Raw genomic sequence first — 21,197 nt, forward strand, 5'->3', positions numbered from 1 at the left:
TGAATGAACTTAATCAACACTTTCTTTTTTTATTATTATTATTCTGAATAATTTTAAGCATAAAAATACTTCTGTAGCACGCACAATTTGGCAATACAACATATTTGTACTGTGCATAAGAAATTTACTTGGATAGCAGAAGCAAAAATGACTGTGTTTGACAAAAGAATCCCATATCCATTACCATAATAGATCAAATATCCATAGATATCTCCACTCTGTTCCAAATAAAACTGTGAATCCTAACAAGCCAGACAAATGTGACTGTCAGCCCCCTCAAATCAATACTCCTGGAATATCAGCTTTTCTCTGTGGCCTAACAACTGCTAGTACCTCTTCTCTGTTTCCCCATGTAACTCTTTGACTTTTAGTGGGAGATACTGAAATACAAAATATAGGTCAAGCTGATTAGGAGAGAACATCCTCCATGTGATGTTTACATTACAGTTTGCACCATACTGCATAGTGTGATTGTAAATGAAAGAAAAAGACAGTCATACTAATTTTCATTACCCAAGTCAGAAATAAGCATGTAGAGTTAAAAAGAGGCTAGAGTTACTTTATAACTAATCATTGAATCAATATAAGTCATTTAAAAATAAACAGAATACAAACCCAGGTAAGTTACCTGGACCAAACCTTTTTTTATGCTCAACATGCGTGTTTAATATTTTAACAAAATAATACTCTGAGCTTTTCGAAGTTGCCAGAAAACTAAGAAACCTCAGCAATAAAAGATTATCTCTCTAAATCAATTAAAGCTTAGACTTCACAATTGAATTTTAGATTCCAAAACTGAGTCCAACTCAGTGTAATATAAATATATTTATATTCTGATTTTATTACTCAGGAAGTCTCATCACATGGGCCAAGCTAGATTCGTCCTTGACTTGGTCAGTCATTTGCACTTGTGCCCATACACAAGGAATTAATTTAATTATTTAAATGCTGCAGATTCACAGCATGAAGCATATTGTTTCTGTGTTGGGTTTTTTAAATGATTGTTATTATTTTATGATGGAAACTGTATCAAAGCAGTACCAGAATCAAAGGTTCTTTAGCATATCAGCGTCTTCTAGGAGAACTCCTTTCCTTGCCACCTAGACAAGGAAAAGCTTCCCTAGAAAACATCTCTGATCTTTATGAATGGAAGGATTTATCTCTTTATTTTATTAAATTAGTAAATTTAAGGAGTTCATGGAAATATTTAAAACCAGCAATATGTCAGTCTTATGAGTCTTGTAATGACTTTTGTATTCTTTCAATATAAGAGTTGAGATGAAATGCAATGAACCATCTTATTAATATCATGCAAACTAAAAAAGAGATTAATGTATTTTATCTCTCTAAATTCTGTCTATAATTTAAAGAAAAGATTTAAGATTGCATAACCAAAATTAACTGGTAAATTTGCATAGTGATTTGTAACTATGTTTTTTTTAAAAGAACAGGGTCAACTGTGATTTAATTTCTATTTTGCTGATAATTCAATAACTTCCACATTTAGATTACACCTTTCAAATCTATGAAGTTTAAAAAAAAAAGTTTTATCCAGCATTATATGAAGTGGTCTACTACTACACATCCTCTCTACGAACTTGTATCCTAGGCTGCAGGAACAAAGCTGAAGAAGTACTGCAATGATTTTACTTCTAGACTTTCACTCCAATATTACATATGTGGAATAAATATCTGATGTTTATTTTAGTTATGTAGTTTGAACACCTTAAAAAGACAATACCTAAGTACTGTAAATGTAGCCCACTTTAATACAGTATCTCTAAAATCTGATAATGTACACTTAGGCAGCATTGTATTAGCTATGTTCTGCGTGTAATAGTGGCTTTGCAATAATGTTACAATTATAAATGGAAGTTTCCTTGTGATACAGCTGACTTGCCAATTTTATATTGACCCTCCATGTTTTTTATTTATTTATATCCCTTCCTCTCCTCCCTCCTCTCCCCACCCCTCCTTGACCTGTAGAGAGTGAGAGGAAAGAAAATAGGAATGAAATACTAAAACTAATTTAAATCTTATTGTTCTTTAAGTAGTATAAATGTATCTAAAACATATGTTATGTATGAATGTCTTCTAATATTTAAAAAAAAATCCTGCCAGCAAGAGTTTAACAAGAAGTATTATTTTGAAGTAAAGGAAGAATTAAAGAGTTCTATTTGCATTCATTAGGCTGGCTAATTTAAATTTTAGTGTGTGTGTATAAAAGAAACAGAAACAAACAAAAACATCTTGTCAAACTGCCACTCCATGTAAGGTCTAACAGGGTCTTGGTGTGGTGTTAGCAAATAAATGTACATTGTCTCAGCAGTGTGAGCAATACAATGCCACCAATCTCTCGTCCTCCACAGCCCTGAATTTATTATTAAATACAATTTAGCACAGCTCAATCATTGGACAGTATGTGATGCACTAAAGCACTTCTGTGTTTATCATCTTTACAAGCAACATGAGTAGTGGTGTCCTTTATTACCTCCTGCAAATCTGCAGCAATGATGCAAAACAGCTTCTTTTTTTTTAAATTCCCTTTTGGAATACAAATGTCTCCTTTCCCGATTTCTAACCAACATGCCCTGTGCCCATGATAGTTTCTGAATCAGCGATACCTTTCTGCTCTGTTAGTAAAAACGGAAACAAAATTACATTTGGATGGGGGTGGGGGGTTGGAGAAAAAACAAACCTAAAACCACAAAGACAACATTAAAACACTTGGGAAAAATATCTCAGCAACCGAGGATGAAAATTAATGGGCAGAAAAGCAGCAGGGAAATAAGCGACAATCTCCCCCTTCTCACTGGAACTCGTGCAACTAATGACCTCTCCAAGTGCTGAATTAAAAGGTTCCAGGAGACAAACCGCTCGCAGTCTGGTTATGAGAGAGACATACAAGAAGTTGTCAACTGCGCTAATACAATTAAAGAAGAGACATAAGAAAAGGAAAGAGAAGGAGAAGGGGAGAGAGGGTGCTGCAGATTTAGGCGCTGTTGCAGAATGAAAAGCAAGAGAAAAAGCCTGTAGCCAAATAAGAAGTGAAGAGCATTTACCAGCAGCAGCAGCAGGTTGAGCAGCCTGAGTCCCTCACACCATCTCTGGGTGATAACTTAACCCAGTGTTCAGCATCAGCGCGGATTCCTTCACTGAGGGGCGGGGGGGCTAGGACACCTCTAGGGAGAGCCGATGCAATATCCCAACGCGCCCTGCGAGCCTCCTCCCCACAGCGCCTGCCTCCTGAGAGCTGAGCCTCAGCGACGGACGGAGCCGCGACTGCTGCCTGCGAGCTACCCAAGCAGCTCAGTGCCAGCTGCTCTCTGAATCCAGCCCGGCAGACACCAGGTTGCACGAGCCCCTGAATGGGGGGCGCGAGCCAATCCCGGGCTCAGCTGCAAGCAGCAGGCAGCGCGCGCGCAGGGGCACCGTGCACAGGCACGGCCGGGAGGCGGCGGCGGATGCAGCAACCGCAAGCGGCAGCCGCCTCTGGGGTGCCTCGAGTGGGTGCACCCGAAGCGATGCCGGGTGCGGAGCGGGGAGGAGGCGACGATGGCAAGCACCAGGCCTGCTCTTTGCGTTCACGCCGTTACCGAGGCGCCAAGATTTTGTCTGGTGTTTTGTGTTCCATTCCCGGCTGTTTGCATTTTGCGACCGTAAATCCCGCAGCTGAGCTGCTGATGTGCTTTGCAGTTGTGTGTTTACGGTAAAGGTGCGGGAAAAGGGGAGAAGGTGATGCACCGGCAGATCGCCCAAGCGGGGGTGCTTATGCTAATGACAGCATGGAGACGGGGGAAGCTTTTGGCTGCCGAAGCCAAGCACCGACGGGTATGGTTCATCAGCTCTGGGCCTGCCAGTGGCTGGAGAAAGAGGGGCAGGACACTCACAGCAGGCAGGCACATTGCAACGGCTCCCTCTCAGCTCCTTCCCTAAGGGGTTGTAGGGAAGTAAGTTGGTTGCACAGTTTCCACTGTGGCCTAAACAAGCTGCTTAGTGATTAAATAAATGAAGGAACCTGCAGGAGGATCCTCCAAGGTGGCAGGGCGTCCTTGGGACTGTTCTAAATCTCAAGCCTAACTCTCGTTTCTCTTGTGGAAACGTGTGTGCAGCTGTATAACTCTATACCCATACCTAAGTTTATGTGGCACTCATCTGGCTCTTTCTATAGTTTAGCTGTTGAATCCCTCACTACTTTGTAAACTCCTTCGGGTCTCAGACTGTGGCCCACCATTCATATACCTCCCCCTGGGAAACTGAAGCAGGATTGATTGATAAACCATTCCCTATTTTGCATAAGAGACAGTAGATAATGTTGCATCCGAAGAAGTGAGGTTTTTACTCACGAAAGCTTATGCCCAAATATATCTGTTAGTCTTTAAGGTGCCACCAGACTCCTTGTTGTTTTAGTAGATAATGTTTTCACCCATCAGCTCATAGAGAGCTGAGAAGCAAAAACATTATGGTGCTTGTTTGCTCTAGGCTAGTTATATACATGAAATAGAGATGGGTTGTTTCACTTTCTATGTAATAATATACAAAAAATGGTCTGATAACTGCCCCAAACTAGCTTTGCTCCTTATGAAAATGTAGGGATACTAGAGCAAAGCATCAGAGGGGTAGCCATGTTAATCTGAATCTGTAAAAAGCAACAGAGGGTCCTGTGGCACCTTTAAGACTAACAGAAGTATTGGGAGCATAAGCTTTCGTGGGTAAGAACCTCACTGCTTCAGATGCAAGTAATGGAAATCTCCAGAGGTAGGTATAAATCAGTATGGAGATAACGAGGTTAGTTCAATCAGGGAGGATGAGGTGCTCTGCTAGCAGTTGAGGTGTGAACACCAAGGGAGGAGAAACTGATTCTGTAGTTGGATAGCCATTCACAGTCTTTGTTTAATCCTGATCTGATGTTGTCAAATTTGCAAATGAACTGGAGCTCAGCAGTTTCTCTTTGGAGTCTGGTCCTGAAGTTTTTTTGCTGTAAGATGGCTACCTTTACATCTGCTATTGTGTGGCCAGGGAGGTTGAAGTGTTCTCCTACAGGTTTTTGTATATTGCCATTCCTGATATCTGACTTGTGTTCATTTATCCTCTTGCATAGTGATATCCACTACTCCCAGAAAACACCATCCTAGCCACCATGGATGTTAGAAGCTCTCTACACAAACATTCCACACACAGATGGAATACAAGCTATCAGGAACAGTATCCCTGATGATGACACAGCACAACTTGTTGCTGAGCTCTGTGACTTTATCCTCACGCACAATTATTTCAAATTTGGTGACAATATATAGCTCCAGACCAGTGGCACCGGTATGGGCACCCGCATGGCCCCACAATATGCCAACATTTTTATGGCTGACCTGGAACAACGCTTCCTCAGCTCTCATCCACTCTCGCCCGTTCTCTACCTACGCTACATTGATGACATCTTCATCATCTGGACCCATGGGAAGGAGACCCTGGAAGAATTCCACCATGATTTCAACAGCTTCCACCCCACCATCAACCTCAGCCTGGACCAATCTACACAGGAGGTGCACTTCCTAGACACCACAGTACAAATAAGCGATGGCCATGTTAACACCACCCTATACCAAAACCCCACCGACCGCTATGCCTACCTTCATGCCTCCAGCTTCCACCCCGGACACACCACACGATCCATTGTCTACAGCCAAGCGCTGAGGTACAACCGCATCTGCTCCAACCCCTCAACACACCTACACCCTCAACTGTTTCTTTATTTCCTTGTGTGGTATTGTAGTTTAGAGAATGCTTGGTGAAGATCTTGTAGGTGTTGGACAGAGACCAACACCTACAAGATCTTCACCAAGCATTCTCTAAACTACAATACCACACAAGGAAATAAAGAAACAAATCAACAGAGCCAGATGTGTACCCAGAAACCTCCTGCTACAAGACAGGCCCAAAAAAGAAACCAACAGAACTCCACTGGCCATCACCTTCAGTCCTCAGCTTAAACCTCTCCAATGCATCATCAGTAATCTACAACCCATCCTGGACAATGATCCCTTACTTTCACAGACCTTGGGAGGCAGGCCAGTCCTCGCCCCCAGACAACCCACCAACCTTAAGCATATTCTCACCAGCAACCACGCACCGCACCATAAAAACTCTAATTCAGGAACCAACCCATGCAACAAACCTCAATGCCAATTCTGCCCACATATCTACACCAGCAACACCGTCACAGGCCGAACCAGATCAGCTACAACATCACCGGCTCATTCACCTGCATGTCCACCAATGTTATATATGCCATCATGTGCCAGTAATGCCCCTCTGCTATGTACATTGGCCAAACTGGACAGTCCCTATGCAAGAGGATAAATGGACACAAGTTCAGATATCAGGAATGGCAATATACAAAAACCTGTAGGAGAACACTTCAACCTCCCTGGCCACACAATAGCAGATGTAAAGGTAGCCATCTTACAGCAAAAAAACTTCAGGGCCAGACTCCAAAGAGAAACTGCCGAGCTCCAGTTCATTTGCAAATTTGACACCATCAGATCAGGATTAAACAAAGACTGTGAATGGCTATCCAACTACAGAAGCAGTTTCTCCTCCCTTGGTGTTCACACCTCAACTGCTAGCAGAGCACCTCACCCTCTCTGATTGAACTAACCTAGTTATCTCCATACTGATTTATACCTGCCTCTGGAAATTTCCATTACTTGCATCTGAAGAAGTGAGGTTCTTACCCACGAAAGCTTATGCTCCCAATACTTCTGTTAGTCTTAAAGGTGCCACAGGACCCTCTGTTGCTTTTTACTGATAATGTAAACTTTAACGATAGAGAACAGCAATAAAGGAGAGGGGCATTTCCCTTCAAATGGTTTGTGTTTGATTAATGAGGGCGGTAGAGGAATTTTTTCACAGTGCTTGTCACTAGTCCAGGCACATGCCCCTGGCCCCCTCCTATCCCTATGTCAGGGACGCACAACTCAGGCTCAGCCTTAGCTTTCAAACAATTCATTGCATATTTCTATGTTAGAAATAGTGGAGCTTTAAGGTACAAGAGGGAAGTTGAGGTCACAGACTGACTCTCCTCTAGCTGAAGACTTAGGCCAGGTTTACATTAAAGACTTATAGTGGTATAACTATATTTCTCAGGGGTGTGAAAAATCCACACACCTGAGCAACATAGGGCTTGGCTCCACTTGCAAGTTAGAGCGCATTAAAGCAGCCCTGGATGCCCTAACTCACGACCCGTCCACACTGGCAAGGCACTTAGAGTGCCTGGACTCTGCAGCTGGAGTGCTCCTGGTAATCCACCTCCATGAGACGCATAACGCTTGGTGCCCCTCGGCTGAAACGCCTGTGCTCTGATCGGCCTCTGGAAACATCCCATAATCCCCTTAAGTCAAGTGGCCACTCTTGTCATTGTTTTGGAATCGCTGCAGGAATGCGGATATGCCCTTTCAAAGCCGGCGTGCTTATCTGCTCCAGGACAAAGCAAACCATTACTGTGGAATGCTGTGTGTGAGAGGCGGAGAGGGGAGGTCTGCTGCTGTCTGAACTTACAAGACAGCCTGCTGACATACTCTCAGCCCCCCCAAAAAACCCACTCCCTCTCTCTCCCCACATACACACAGCACACTCCCTGTCACACTCCACCACCCCCCATTTGAAAAGCACGTTGCAGCCACTTGCATGCTGGGATAGCTACCACAATGCACTGCTCTCTGTGGCCGTTGCAAGAGCTGCTAACGTGGCCATGCCAGTGTACTTGAATCTGACAGTGTGGACACACTGCAGCGCTTTCCCTATTGCGGTCTCCGAGGGCTGGTTTAACTCACAGCGCTCTACAACTGCAAGTGTAGCCATGCCTATAGTTATAGCGACTAACCCCCCAGTACTATATCAACTGGAGAGTTTCTCCATCAACCTAGCTACTGCCTCTCAGGGAGCTAGATTAACTACGCTAACAGGAGACGCTCTCCTGTTGGTGTAATAGCGTCTTCAATAAAGCACAAGAGCAGCCAGCTGCACCGCTGTACGTGAGGATAAGTCCTGAGAAGGTGAGATTGGTGGAGAGGTGTTTTCTCCACATAGTTAGGAGTTACAGAACTTTCACTGAGTTACCCTCCAGGCCCTTGGAAATAGGTAGCAGACTTGAGCAATACAACACAGAGCCTTAACTTCCATAATGGACACATGTTTAATGGCCCACATTAGCCTTGACCCTTGCTTTCCTTCATGCCACTACGATTAAGTTGCCTCAAAAGCAGATCAAGCTGGGGTATTTATTCATTATTGTAAAGCACTCTGAAGACCTAAGTGTTGAGTATTATGTGACAGACCTCAGATTTTCCACTTTTCCAACACCTATACCTCTACCCCGATATAACGCGACCGGTTATAACACGAATTCGGATATAAGCAGCACTCCAGGAGAGCGAGGCTACGCACTCCGGCGGATCAAAGCAAGTTCGATATAACGCGGTTTCACCTATAACGCGGTAAGATTTTTTTGGATCCCGAGGACAGCGTTATATACCTGGAACCAGGAATAAAAAGCCACAGCAAAGCAAACCAGAAGTTCAAGAAAGAAAAGAGCAGCAGGCTGCTAAACAGCACTTGATAGGATCCTATAAAACTCCCTCCAGCTACTTGGCAAAGCCAAAAAAAAAAAAAAAGTAGGAGCTTAAATTAATCAGGATATGTAAAAACAGCAGTAAAGAAACCGTAGAGACATATAATCCACAGCAGCAGGGCTTTTTGTAATGGTACTGCTAAAACATAACTGTCTTCAATTCTATATTCCATAAAATAGAAAGTCTGTGTGGAAGAGCAAAGCAAACCAATGTATGGTGCACCAGCGGTGGTAGAGAAGCATACTGTCAATGTCTCGTTGGAGACAAACTACAGTAGAGTTAATTTTCTGACTGTGACTATAGTTTTCTAATTGTCAGCAAAGAAAAGGAGTTTTAAGGGGCAATCCAGAAATCAGCGGGGAAGTATCTCTCAGCTCTTCCAGGTTAATTGAGAAGTGGGGTTAGCGGAGTGTGTTAGTAGAGTTTGCTAAATTTATAAACAGTCCACTTGCCGGAGGACTAAGCTTACATATATAGGGGTGAAGCACACGCAACCTCTCCCACACCATTTCAAGATAGATGTCTGTGTCAGACGCTGCAGACTAAGTTCTCACATAACATAGATGGTGATGTGCCTTGATTCTGCTAAGAGACCTCTGTATAGGGATGTTGTGACAATTAGGTTAAGGGAAAGAATTTCTGCCCAGAGACAAATTGTAATCTGCAAAAATGAATAGTAAAGATGTATTCAAAAGTGAATTGCTTTTAAGAGGCAAGTTGTTCCAAACAGGAAGTGTAGCCTACATTGATAGATTTATAAAAAATAGGCCTACTCTTGTCAGACAAACATGATGCAATGTTTGATGACATAAAAGGTTTGGTTGACAATGGTAATAATGTTGACATAACATACTTGGATTCTCACCAACAGAAGTTGGTCCAATAAAAGATAATATCTCATCCACTTTGCCTCTCTAATATTCTGGGACTGACACAGCTACACTGTATACATTAGATTCTGTAAGGCATTTGACAATGCTGCATGACATTCTCATAAAAACTAGCATTATACAGAATAGACCTAGCCCATATGAAATGGTTTTGAACTAGTAAATGATAGATCTCAAAAAAGTATTTGTAAATAGTGAATTCTTATCCAATAGGGGTGTTTCTAAGTGGGGTTACACAGTGATTTGTTCTTGGCCCAATGCTATTCAATATCTTTATCAACTATCTGGAAGAACATATAAAATTACTGACTAAAATTGAAGATGACAAACAACAAAATGCAGTGGAGTGGCAAATGATGGGGACAGGTCAGTTAAAACAGACAGTCCTGCATCACTTGGTAAGGCGGCCTCATTTGAAGAACACAAATTTTAATATAGCTAAATACAAGGTCATATATTTGGGAACAAAATTGTCTGACATCTAAGATGGGGGCTGCGTCCTGGAATACAGCCACTCTGAAAAGTATTTAGGGGTCATGACAGATAACAGCCAACTGAACCTATGCTCCCAGTAGGATGCTGTATATAAGAGGGTGAATGCAATGTCCAGTTCTTTTGTCCCCTCTTCAAGAAAAGGATGTTGAAAAATTGGAAAGTGTTCAGAAAATGGCCCCAAGACTTATTGAAGGTCTGGAAAACATGCCTTACAAGTGAGAGACTTTAGAAATTCTATTTATTTTATCTAAGACAGTGGTTCCCAAACTTGTTCCACTGCTTGTGCGGACAAAGCCCCTGGCGGGCCGGGACAGTTTTGTTTACCTGCCGCGTCCTCAGGTTTGGCCGATCGCGGCTCCCAGTGGCCGCGGTTCGCTGCTCCAGGCCAATGGGAGCTGCTGGAAGCGGCGGCCAGTACTCCCTCGCCCTCGCTGCTTCCACTGGGATCGCGGCTCCCAGTGGCCGCGGTTCGCTGCTCCAGGCCAATGGGAGTAGCGAACCGCAGCCACTGGGAGCCGCGATGGGCCGAACCTCAGGATGCGGCAGGTAAACAAACTGGCCCGGCCCGCCAGGGGCTTTCCCTGCACAAGCGACGGAACAAGTTTGGGAACCACTGATCTAAGGGAAGGTTAAGAGGTGACTTGATCATGGTTACAAGTACCTACATGGGGGAGAGATTTCTGGTAATAGTGTTCATAGATAAGGCAAACTGCACCTCCAAATCCTCTTGGTCTCTGCAAGCACAGCTACTCAGGTCTCCAACTTAGAGCCAGCACCTTTCTCAGGATGGAACCATGCAAATTTTGCACTCAGATTGGGACCAGGGTTGTAGTCCTGCATGTATCAATTATGATTTACTTTGGCAGCTTAGACATATTCAGACCCTGAAATTCTGTTCCCTCTGGGGCACTGATAAGTGTTGCAATACCCCTCTGGGGCAATGACCATACAGCCTCCTTAAAGCAATGTTATTTATATACACAACAAAAGCTTTTAAGCAAAAATGTATCTTAAAAACAATAAAACACTGTATTCATATCCAGGTTTCCCTTAAGGCTATTGCCTGGACCTGGGAAGGCCAAATTTCTTATACTCTCTCCGTACATTCTCTCTCTCTCAATCCATATTCCTAGGCAGTGCTGCTAAGTGACCCCCCTCTCCTCAACCTACTTCTCCTCCTCTGCAAGGCTTTTAAACTCTGATCTCTAGCCGCCAAGCCTGGCAAAAACAAGTTTTGCAACTGACTGGAGCCAGGATCCTTGAAGCTATCAGCTTTCTCCATTGTCTTCCAAATGTGTGCTTGGGTTTACTTAGCTAGAACAATTGTGTAGCTTTCCCCTTTGCTCTTCCTACAGACCCCTAGTGGCCAGCTCAGGCCTACATTTTAAGCCCAACCCAGGCCCAAACACTCTCAACCCAACCTGAGAAGGTCAATCATTTTCCAATCTGACCCTTGCCCTGAGCCTGAGTCAACAACACCACTGTTTTCTTTCCCATGGGATCAGCGCAGTGGTGGCTGTGTGCCCTACTTCTGCCGTCCACCGCCCTCTGCTCTGCTGCATGTGCCCTATGGAATGAGAAGTGCTGTAACTCATTGGCACAATCCCTCTGCAGTGCACAGCACAGTGAGGTGGGCAAGCAGGAGGAGAGCTGACCCGACCTGAATGGGTGTGGTTGTTTTCTGACCCAACCTGGACCCAAACACCTATAGTCAAGTCCCATCAGGTTCAGGTTGCATTGCAGGGCTCTACCAATTAAGTTAGAGCAATACATTCATACAGGAAATGTTAATAACCCTCCATAGCTATACAGCAACGTTAGCTCGCTGACCAGGTCACTGACAGTACTCATGCAATTATTACTTATGTATTAACCTCTGGATAACTAGAACAGCTCCACGACAGTCACAGATGGCTCTTTTATTAACAAAATGGAATAATGAGATCCAGTGGCTGAAGCTAAGCAGATTTAGACAAGAGATTAGGGTGTGTTTTTTCCAACAGTGCAATTAACCAACTGTTGGAACAATTTACCTGTGGATGTGGTGGAGTCTCTATCTTTTGACGGCTTTAAAATCAAGCCTGGATTTCTTTCTAAAAAATATGCTGTACCTCCAACAGAAATTATGAGTTTGTAAAAGATTGCTGGGGGAGATCCTTTGGCCTGTGCTATGTAGGAAGTTAGACTACATGACCATAATGGTCACTTTGGGCCTTAAAACGGAGTCTATGAAAGGTGATTTATTCTAACAAATGACAAAATTTTCAGAATAAAGAGAAAACTTATTGTAATTACATAATGCCTCTCAAAAGTTGTAACACTTGTAAAAAAAAGAGGATTATTTTAATTAATTGGTAGAATTTCCAACATTTGATATATCCTGGTATATCATTGGTGGCACAATTGCTATGTCTTTTTTTCCACAGCAGGAAATACATTCTCAGTATAGCAGGTGCAAGGAATATCGGGAAAGAAATCAGAAGTACATATGGCAATATCTGTTCCAAGAAACCTGAAAAATAACCGCACCATAGTGTTGGAGAAATATCTGCTCAGCATGTAGCTAACTTCCAGGAGAGGCAGGAGGAGTGGAGGAAAGGGAATGTTCCAACACTGGGATTATCACTTCTGATAGTTCAGCAAATATGATGCAAGCATGACACAGAGACGGGTAATTTGTCCGTGTGCCAAGTTTTACATATTGTCTGAAGCTGATTGTGATTTGTCAAGCAAATGGATGGAAGAAAAATGTTGAAGCCATGCTGATATTTTCAGCTAGTCTTTAGCTCCCTCAGTCTTTTTTGTTTTCTGTTTCACAGCCAACCCATCATACCTTGTGAGAATTATAGCCTGCCTTTGAAATAGCTCAGATGGGAAGTTCTGAGCAGGTAGAAAGCTACTTTCTCTATGCTTGAACAGCTCTGAACAATTCAAAGCCATCAACAACTTTGAAGTTATGGAAAGAAGGAGAAGGGGACAAAAAAGAAATAGTGTGTTAGAGAAAGTTTGTATACTAGCTAGAAGCCTTTTACCGACAACTGATGAGTTGAAACAGGTACATATTGCCACAGCAAAAGTTATGTCATCCCTCTCCCATCTGCTTGAGAGGGGCAAAATTGCTGTATTCATGAGCAATTTAAAAACAGCAAATTTGGTGGACATGGTCATCCCTAATGAGACTTTAATGCAAAGCACAATAGGGTATTCGACACCTACTTAATGTTCTTTCTACATATTTTAAAACTACTGATTTACAGATTCAAAGCCCTTTTCTTCCACATGGATTGTGCTGACCAAGAACGCTGCAAAGATATTCTAATGAAGAAGGTTGCCAACTGAATTTCAAAGTACATTACTGTTGTCTCTTAGGCCTTGGCTACACTTGCACGTTATAGCGCAATAAAGCCGCCAAGAGCGCTCTACTCACTCCCCGTCCATACTGGCAAGGCACGTAGAGCGCTCTGACTCCATGGCTGGAGCGCTCCTAGTACTCCACCTTCCCGAGAGGAATAACCTTTGTTGCGCTCTCGCTGGAGCGCCGTGGTGCCAGCACCTAATGCGCTCTGATTGGTTCTGATTGGCCTCCGGAAGTGTCCCACAATGCCTGTTCTAGCCACTCTGGTCATCACTTTTGAACTCTGCTGCCCTGTCCTCAGGAGACCAAGCGTCAGACCCGCCCTTTAAATTCCCTGGGAATTTTGAAAATCCCCTTCCTGTTTGCTCAGCCAGGCGTGGAGTGCTCTCAGCACATCTTTCCAGGTGGCCATGCCTCCACACGCCAGGCAATCCCCAGTATGGAGCAATGGCGAGGTGCTGGACCTCATCAGTGTTTGGGGGGAGGAAGCTGTCCAGTCCCAGCTGTGCTCCAGCTGTAGGAATTATGATAACTTCAGGCACATATCAAGGGCCATGATGGACAGGAGCCAGGACCAGGATGCGGTGCAGCGTCGGGTTAAAGTGAAGGAGCTGCGGAATGCCTACCGCAAAGCCTGCAAGGCAAACGGCCGCTCCGGTGCTGCCCCCACGACCTGCAAATTCTACAAAGAGCTGGACGCAATACTTGGGGGCAATCCCACCTCCACTGCAATGACCACCATGGACACTTCTGAGCCCAGCACAGCAAGGGAAGAGGAGGGGGAGGAAAGCATGAGCAATGGTGCTGAGGTAGGGGGACACACCCCGGAATCCCTAGATGCATGCAGCCAGGAGCTCTTCTCGATCCAAGAGGAAGGCAGCCGGTGCTTGGGGAAGGGCAAACAACAGAGGAGGTTCCTGGTAAGCGGCTTTCTTTTCGGGAAGGAAGTTTTTAGGTACAGGCTCTTTGGGCAAGGAGGGTAAGGGCTGCATGCATGCCTAAATGTGGAATAGCGCATTGATGTGGTCTATCACATTGCAGTAATCAGCATCGGTGATCTCTTCAAAAGTCTCAGCCAGAACGTGGGCAATGCGCCTGTGCAGGTTTATTGGGAGAGCCAGCATGGTTCTTGTCCCAGTCAGGCTGACGTGTCCACGCCCCTGTGCCGTGAGGGGTGGGGGGATCATTGCTGCACACAGGCAAGCTGCATATGGACCAGGGCGGAAGTCGCATTGTAGGAGAAGACCCTCCCTTGCTTCCCTGGTCACCCTCAGCAGTGAGATATCTTCCAGGATGAACTCCTGTGGAGAATGTTGGGACAGTGTTCAGTGTAGGTGCCCCCTGCAGCTGTTGGCTCTACCCAAGGCACAGAAACCCACAGGACAGGACAGCCATGAAACAATCTGTCCCCATGGATCTTGTGCTTACTCACCATTTCTGGGGCTCCCCTGGGTTACGTGCACTCGGTTTGGGACAGACAAAATATGTTTTTTGTGATTGCCCTCCTTAAGTGCAGGGGAATCATTGCTCTGTCTGGCGTGTACAATGCTGCCACTGTTAAGTGTTGCATTTTGCCTGTCTAGGTGCAACCTTGAGATCTCAGCCACCATTCTTATCACCGGCCGACAGACTGAGAAGACTCCGGATGAGGCCGCGTAGAAGCAGAGAAGACATGTTACATGAAGTCATGCAGCAGTCTGTAAACGAGAATTGAAAGGCACAGAAGTGGAGGGAGAGTGAAAGGAGGATCCGCCACGAAAATGCGACGCACCGGCAGCAAAGCATGGAACGCTTGATTAGCATAATGGAGCGCCAAGCGGACTCTATCCAGGCGCTCATCACCCTGCAGGCAGAGCACTCCCGCGCTCGCCCCTCCACCCCGCAGCCTTTGTCCCAAAACTCTTTCCCTTGTGAACTCAGATCCCCTCCAGCCCTTTTTCCCCAACATCTGGGTTCTTACCGCCCCCAGCTGTCTCCTACACCCGTAGCTTCACCACCCACCCACAAAAACTAAGACCCTTATCCACTGCACTCAACCCCCCTCAACATGCCTTATAGCCATCCTGAAGTGCAGCACTCAGTGCACAGCACTCCAGATAGGATTCAAGAGTATGAAATCAGGACATACTCAAGCCTATGAATGAACCAGTCCCCACCCCACCCAACCCCCTTGCCCTTTTGGTATTTCTGTGTTACTTTGTTTTTTTGTTTTCATTTTTTTTTCAATAAATGAATTTTCTTTTCAAGAAAGGGAGTTTTTTACTTTGAAAACATACTTTATTAGTGCATAAAGCAAAATATACCTTAGCCCAGGAAAGCAACAAGCACTGCAAGTCAGTGTACCAAACACAGCCACTGCACTTAACTCCCATGCAGAGCACCGGACATTACTGGTGGCTTTCAGCCTCAAATTGCTCCCTCAAGGCATCCCTAACCTTGCAGCCCCACGCTGGGCCCCTCTAATAGCCCTGCTCTCTGGCTGTGCAAATTCAGCCTCCAGTTGTTGAACCTCTGAGGCCCATGCCTGAGTGAAACTTTCACCCTTCCCTTCACAAATATTATGGAGGGTACAGCATGCGGATATAACTGCAGGGATACGGTCTTCGGCCAAGTCCAGCTTCCCATAAAGAGAGCACCAGAGGCCCTTCAAACCACCAAAAGCACACTCCACAGTCATTCAGCACTGGCTCAGCCTGTAGTTGAACCGTTCCTGGCTGCTGTCCAGGCTCCCTGTGTAGGGTTTCATGAGCCATGGCATTAAAGGGTAAGTGGGGTCTCCAAGGATCACAATGGGCATTTCGACTTCCCCTACGGTGATCCTCTGGTCTGGGAAAAAAGTCCCAGCTTGCAGCTTCTTGAACAGGCCAGCGTTCCGAAAGATGCGTGCGTCATTCACCCTTCCGGGCCAGCCGGCGTTAATGTCAATGAAACGACCACAGTGATCCACAAGCACCTGGAGAACCATGGGGAAATACCCCTTTCGGTTAACATATTCGGAGGCTAGGTGAGCTGGTGCCAGAATAGGAATATGCGTCCCATGTATCGCCCCTCCGCAGTTAGGGAAACCCATTTGTTCAAAGTCAGCCACAATGTCATGCACGTTACCCGGAGTCATGGTTCTTCTGAGCAGGATGCGATTAAAGGCCCTGCAAACTTGCATCAACACAATTCCAACCGTCGACTTTCCCACTCCAAACTGGTTAGCGACCGATCGGTAGCTGTCTGGGGTTGCCAGCTTCCAGATTGCAATAGCCACCCACTTCTCCACTGGCAGGGCAGCTCTTAATCTCGTGTCCTTGCGCTGCAGGGTGGGGGCGAGCTCAGCACACAGTCCCATAAAAGTGGCTTTTCTCATCCGAAAGTTCTGCAGCCACTGCTCATCATCCCAGACTTGCAGGACGACGTGATCCCACCACTCAGTGCTTGTTTCCCAAGCCCAAAAGCGGCCTTCCATGGTGGAAAGCATGTCCATGAATGAGACAAGTAATTTCGTGTCGTATGCGTTACGTGACTCGATATCATCGTCGGACACCTCACTGTCACTTTGGATCTTAAGCAGTAACTCGACTGCCAAACGAGACGTGCTGGTGAGACTCGTCAGCATGTTCCACAGCAGTTTAGCCTCCATTCCCGCAGAACGAAAGGGAAGACAAAGCGCGCTCTGCACAGAACACATTGAAAGATGGCACCAAATGTGGATGGAAACACAGGGATTGCTGGGATGCGAAGTGATGCATCACGGGGCGTTGGGACAGGATCCAGAATGCCCCGCACCTCATGCCCCCTTCCCACAAGCCACAGCGCCAGAATGGGAAGAGGTGTTCTGTGGGATAGCTGCCCATAATGCACCACTCCAAATGCCACTTCAAGTGCTGCGAATGTGGTCACGCCAGTGCACTTGCAGCTGTCAGTGTGGACAGACTGGAGCGCTTTCCCTGGTGCGCTCTCCGAAGGCTGGTTTAACCCAAAACGCTCTACATCTGCAAGTGTAGCCATGGCCTTAGATAAGTCTTTGGTCTCCTGGCAGGTCTAGAGGAGAATACAGCCAGCATTGAGAAGGGCTTCTGTGATCTAATGGGGTCTGCTCCTAATAAACAGCACCCTTAGCAAGCCATGCACACAAAATTCCTAAAACCCGAAGGAGGGGTGTGACATAGTGAAATTTCACAACTTTTAATTGGAGTTTCTGAGGTACTGCTAGGGCAGTGTTTCCCAAACTGGGGGTTCACAAAATGTTACAGGGTGTTCTCGGGGAAAAATTCCCTAATGGTGGGCAGAGTTGTCCCTAGGGACCCCAGGCAGCATGGGACACTGAGGAGACTTAACCTTCAAGACTCCTTATAAGAAATGGAAAGGGAGGTGGTTATTTTTTGCTGTTTTTAAAATTAAATAGTCAGCTAGTATTGTTTTTAAAATTATTATGAAGAACAAGATCAAGCTTTGTTGTAACGTGTGTTGTTGGCCCAGACTGCTCAAGATCTGAATGCTTGTGTAGGAGGAACTCTTTGAGATGGCTTCTTAAATACCTTCATGCGGTTTCACATCTGATACTCCTTGATGAAACATAGGAGCCTTATCTTATAACAGGTTTATTCAAAGTGATACAAGCTACAAAAGTGAGATCTTGGAAGAGTCTTGCCATTTTCATAATGCAATAAAAATACTGTAATGATACATAATAATTAATAATACATAGTGTGTAATAAACACATCACAAAAACAAATTTTATATTTCCAAAATCACTGCTTTGATAATTCATACTCAGGTAAAGGAGAAAATCCCTGGAAATATTCATTTTTAAGAAGGGGTTCACGAGACTTGACATTTTAGTGAAAGGGTTGTTAAAGTTTCGGAACCACTGTGCTAGGGTGACCAGACAGCAAGTGTGAAAAATCAGGACAGGGGATGGGGGCTAATAGGCTGCATATACCCTGAGACAACTTATTGGCTTGGGTCCCATTCAGGCTGGAGAAGGATGAGATGGTGGTGATGCCACAGTACCCACCTTATAAAACTTTTATCCCAGCGGTTAGTACACTTAACCGAGGTAGGGGTAGGGGAATGGGAAAGGGGAGACCCAGATTCAATTTCCCCGTCTCTGCCACAGGATGAAAAAGGATTTGAATGGGGTTTCCCACTTTACAGACAGTGTTTAATCCCTGAGCTATGGGATATTCTGATATTGGTCTTGTGACAGATATGGCAATTTCATGAAAAGACCTGGACAAACTTTATTGCATTAAGATACAATCTTATTTAATTAGGTTTAAGTACCCTAGGATTTAATTGTATTAAAAATGCAAATGTATATGTATCATGGGATCGTATGTAATGTCTTGGGGTGGGGGGAGGGGGAAGAGAGACATGATTAATGTAACCCCTTGGGAAGTGTTATGAACATCAGATGACTTATTTAAACAATGTGCCAGACAATAATGGAATTTTAGTTGAGTGGGTTTCCTAGGAAACACTTGGGAGGAGGGAAATTCAAATTCCTACCTCCAGACCCAACCTTTTGAAGCTATGACCTGAAAAGAAAACCATTGCCAACAGATTGCCTACTCCCGCAATCTCAAGATCAAAGACCCCAGCTGTACATAGGACAGGCTGATTTATTCATGGTGTGATGTACTGTCTCTTGTTTGTTTGAGCATTCCCATCTCCTCAGTGCAAAGCCTCACTTTTGTGTTGGTTTCAGTTTTGCTGCTGAACAATAAAGCTCCTGCCCCAGCAAAAAGCTGTGCTTTGAACAACATCTGTCTGGGTCTATCTCCTTCTCTGCTGGACCCACATATAGCATCTGGGGGCCCTTGTACCGAGAAAAAAAAAAGTGGCACAAAGTTGTAACCACAGAAAACCTCTTGGTGAGGTCGGAAGGACTGATTCCTATAACAGCCCTTGTTGGAGTTGGAGTGATCTCTGGCACGCTTATTAGCATGCAGCTAGATTCTCTTGTGCTTTTCTCACAATGCGCTTGCTTCGGAAAAGCTGTGTGGTACCTTATCACTGTGAGTAATTACACTGTTTACAGCTTCTGGGGAGCAGGCAAAGCAGTCCTGCATAGGTGGATTGACATCCTAGGGGAACTTACAGTGCAGGCAGGGAACTGTGCAGCATGGAAGAACTTTGGTCAGAAGGGAAAGAGAGACAGGTCTTTACCAAGAGAGAGGATGGCTGAGGAACTGCAAGTCTAAAAGTGGATACCCTTGGTGTACCTCAAGGGGGAAAATACCAGTGCACTTGCTCTGAATTGTGACTTAGTCTCTGGCATATTCCACATCCCATGTGAGTGCTCTAGCCACATGGCTAGATGTTATAAGGTGGGAACGACCTCCCACTCCTGTTTTGTGTGGAGCAAGGCAGGCTCTTAACTCATTCCCACAAGAAGTGCCTTAGGCATCTGACTTCATGGTTCCCGTGGATTGTTAAGCAGAGATTGAGCTATAGGGAAGTGCCTATCTTCAAGAGGGTGGCAGGGCTTAGCACCCTGCCTTTCTTTGGTCAACGTCTACTATTGGCTAGCTTAGGTGGGGAGCCACCTAGCATGCTAGCGTTTGTGGATTGCATTTCAAGGCACCTCTCTCTCCCAGTTCATTGCAATAGGGAACATAGGTGCCTAACTCAGACTTTGTCGATTGCAGTGTTCTTGTTATTTGCTAGGCACCTAAAAGTTAGGTGTGAGGGGACTCAGCATTGCAAGATTGAAGTCCCTTTATAGATCCCATCCTGTAACCATAAAATAAAAAAAGTATATAGTTTTACCTACATACTCTGCCTTTTTTGTACCAAGAGGAAAAATGATAACAGTAAAAGGAGAATACATGATATTTTGGTTATTGTGAGGGAACTAGGGGCTTTCTAAATTGAACTAAGGGGAAAATGAATGCTTGTTTCTGGCATCCAAAATTTATTTTCTTTCAGCTGTGATGAAGCAGTACTACAGATAAAATATTCTTTTGCTGTAGCATGAATAAATGAGTTACCTACAGTCTTGGGTATCAGCAGAAGTAAATGGCAGCACAAAGATCAGTTCTAATGCATGACCTCGCTGAAAAGTCAGTTTAATTGCCAGGAGTTTCATCCAGTGGAAATATTCTCTGGAATAATACATGTAGAATGAGATGAAGGGAGGGAAGCTAGCAAAGTGTAAAGGATACAGTAGGTGAACATCTTTTGCCTAATACTGAAACCCACTCAAACATCATGAGGTTTAAAAACTGACAAAAAAAACCCAACAACATTAAAAAGTTAGCGTTCTGCTTGGGACTGAGAATGTAAAAAAGAAGCAGACAGAAATCATCCAATGGAAAAAGTCATGAAAATGCAGAGAGTGATGTGGCAGGGGGAGAATAAGTTTAAATTAAAATAGAAAAATGTGCTAATTTTGTGAACCCAGAAATAGTTACAGGTTTGAAAATCCTTGAACTTCACTGGGCTCAGTCAGCTCCAGTAAATATAAGGGCAGAGCAAGAATTAAAGTAACAGGTTAGGAAAATTAGGAGAATTAATTCCATGTACTGATACATAGGGACATAAGAATGACCATACTGATCAGACCAATAGTCGATCTAGCCCAGTATCCTGTCTTCCAAGAATGGCAGGTGCCAGCTGCTTCAAAGGGAATGAAAAGAACAGGGCAATTTATCAAGTGATCCATCCACAACTTCTAGCAGTCAGAGGTTTAGGGACACTCAGAGAACGGGGCTGCATCCCTGACTATTCTGGCTAATAGCCATTGATGGACCTGTCCTCCATAAACTTCTCATTCTTTTTTGAGCCCACTTATACTTTTGGCCTTCACAACATCCCATGGCAATGATAGCACAGGT

General features: G+C 44.7%; 1 protein-coding gene across 11 annotated transcripts in view; it reads right to left on the reverse strand.

Annotated features, from left to right (window-relative positions):
- Window positions 1–21,197, reverse strand: part of TENM2 (teneurin transmembrane protein 2) — a 1,090,181-nt gene that overhangs the window by 1,024,524 nt on the left and 44,460 nt on the right. For 7 of the 11 annotated variants that reach the window (XM_065554895.1, XM_065554893.1, XM_065554896.1 and 4 more), the window contains exon 1: window positions 3,063–3,389. The exons of 2 other annotated variants lie outside the window; for them this stretch is intronic. The gene's annotated coding sequence lies outside the window, so the exon portion shown is untranslated. Of the gene's footprint in view, window positions 1–3,062; window positions 3,390–21,197 lie in introns of those variants that run through there. 2 more of the 11 variants (XM_065554894.1, XM_065554885.1) reach the window with 1 other exon arrangement.

The sequence above is a fragment of the Chrysemys picta genome, chromosome 8 (genome assembly GCF_011386835.1).
Source record: "Chrysemys picta bellii isolate R12L10 chromosome 8, ASM1138683v2, whole genome shotgun sequence".
NCBI classification, from domain to species: Eukaryota; Metazoa; Chordata; order Testudines; family Emydidae; genus Chrysemys; species Chrysemys picta.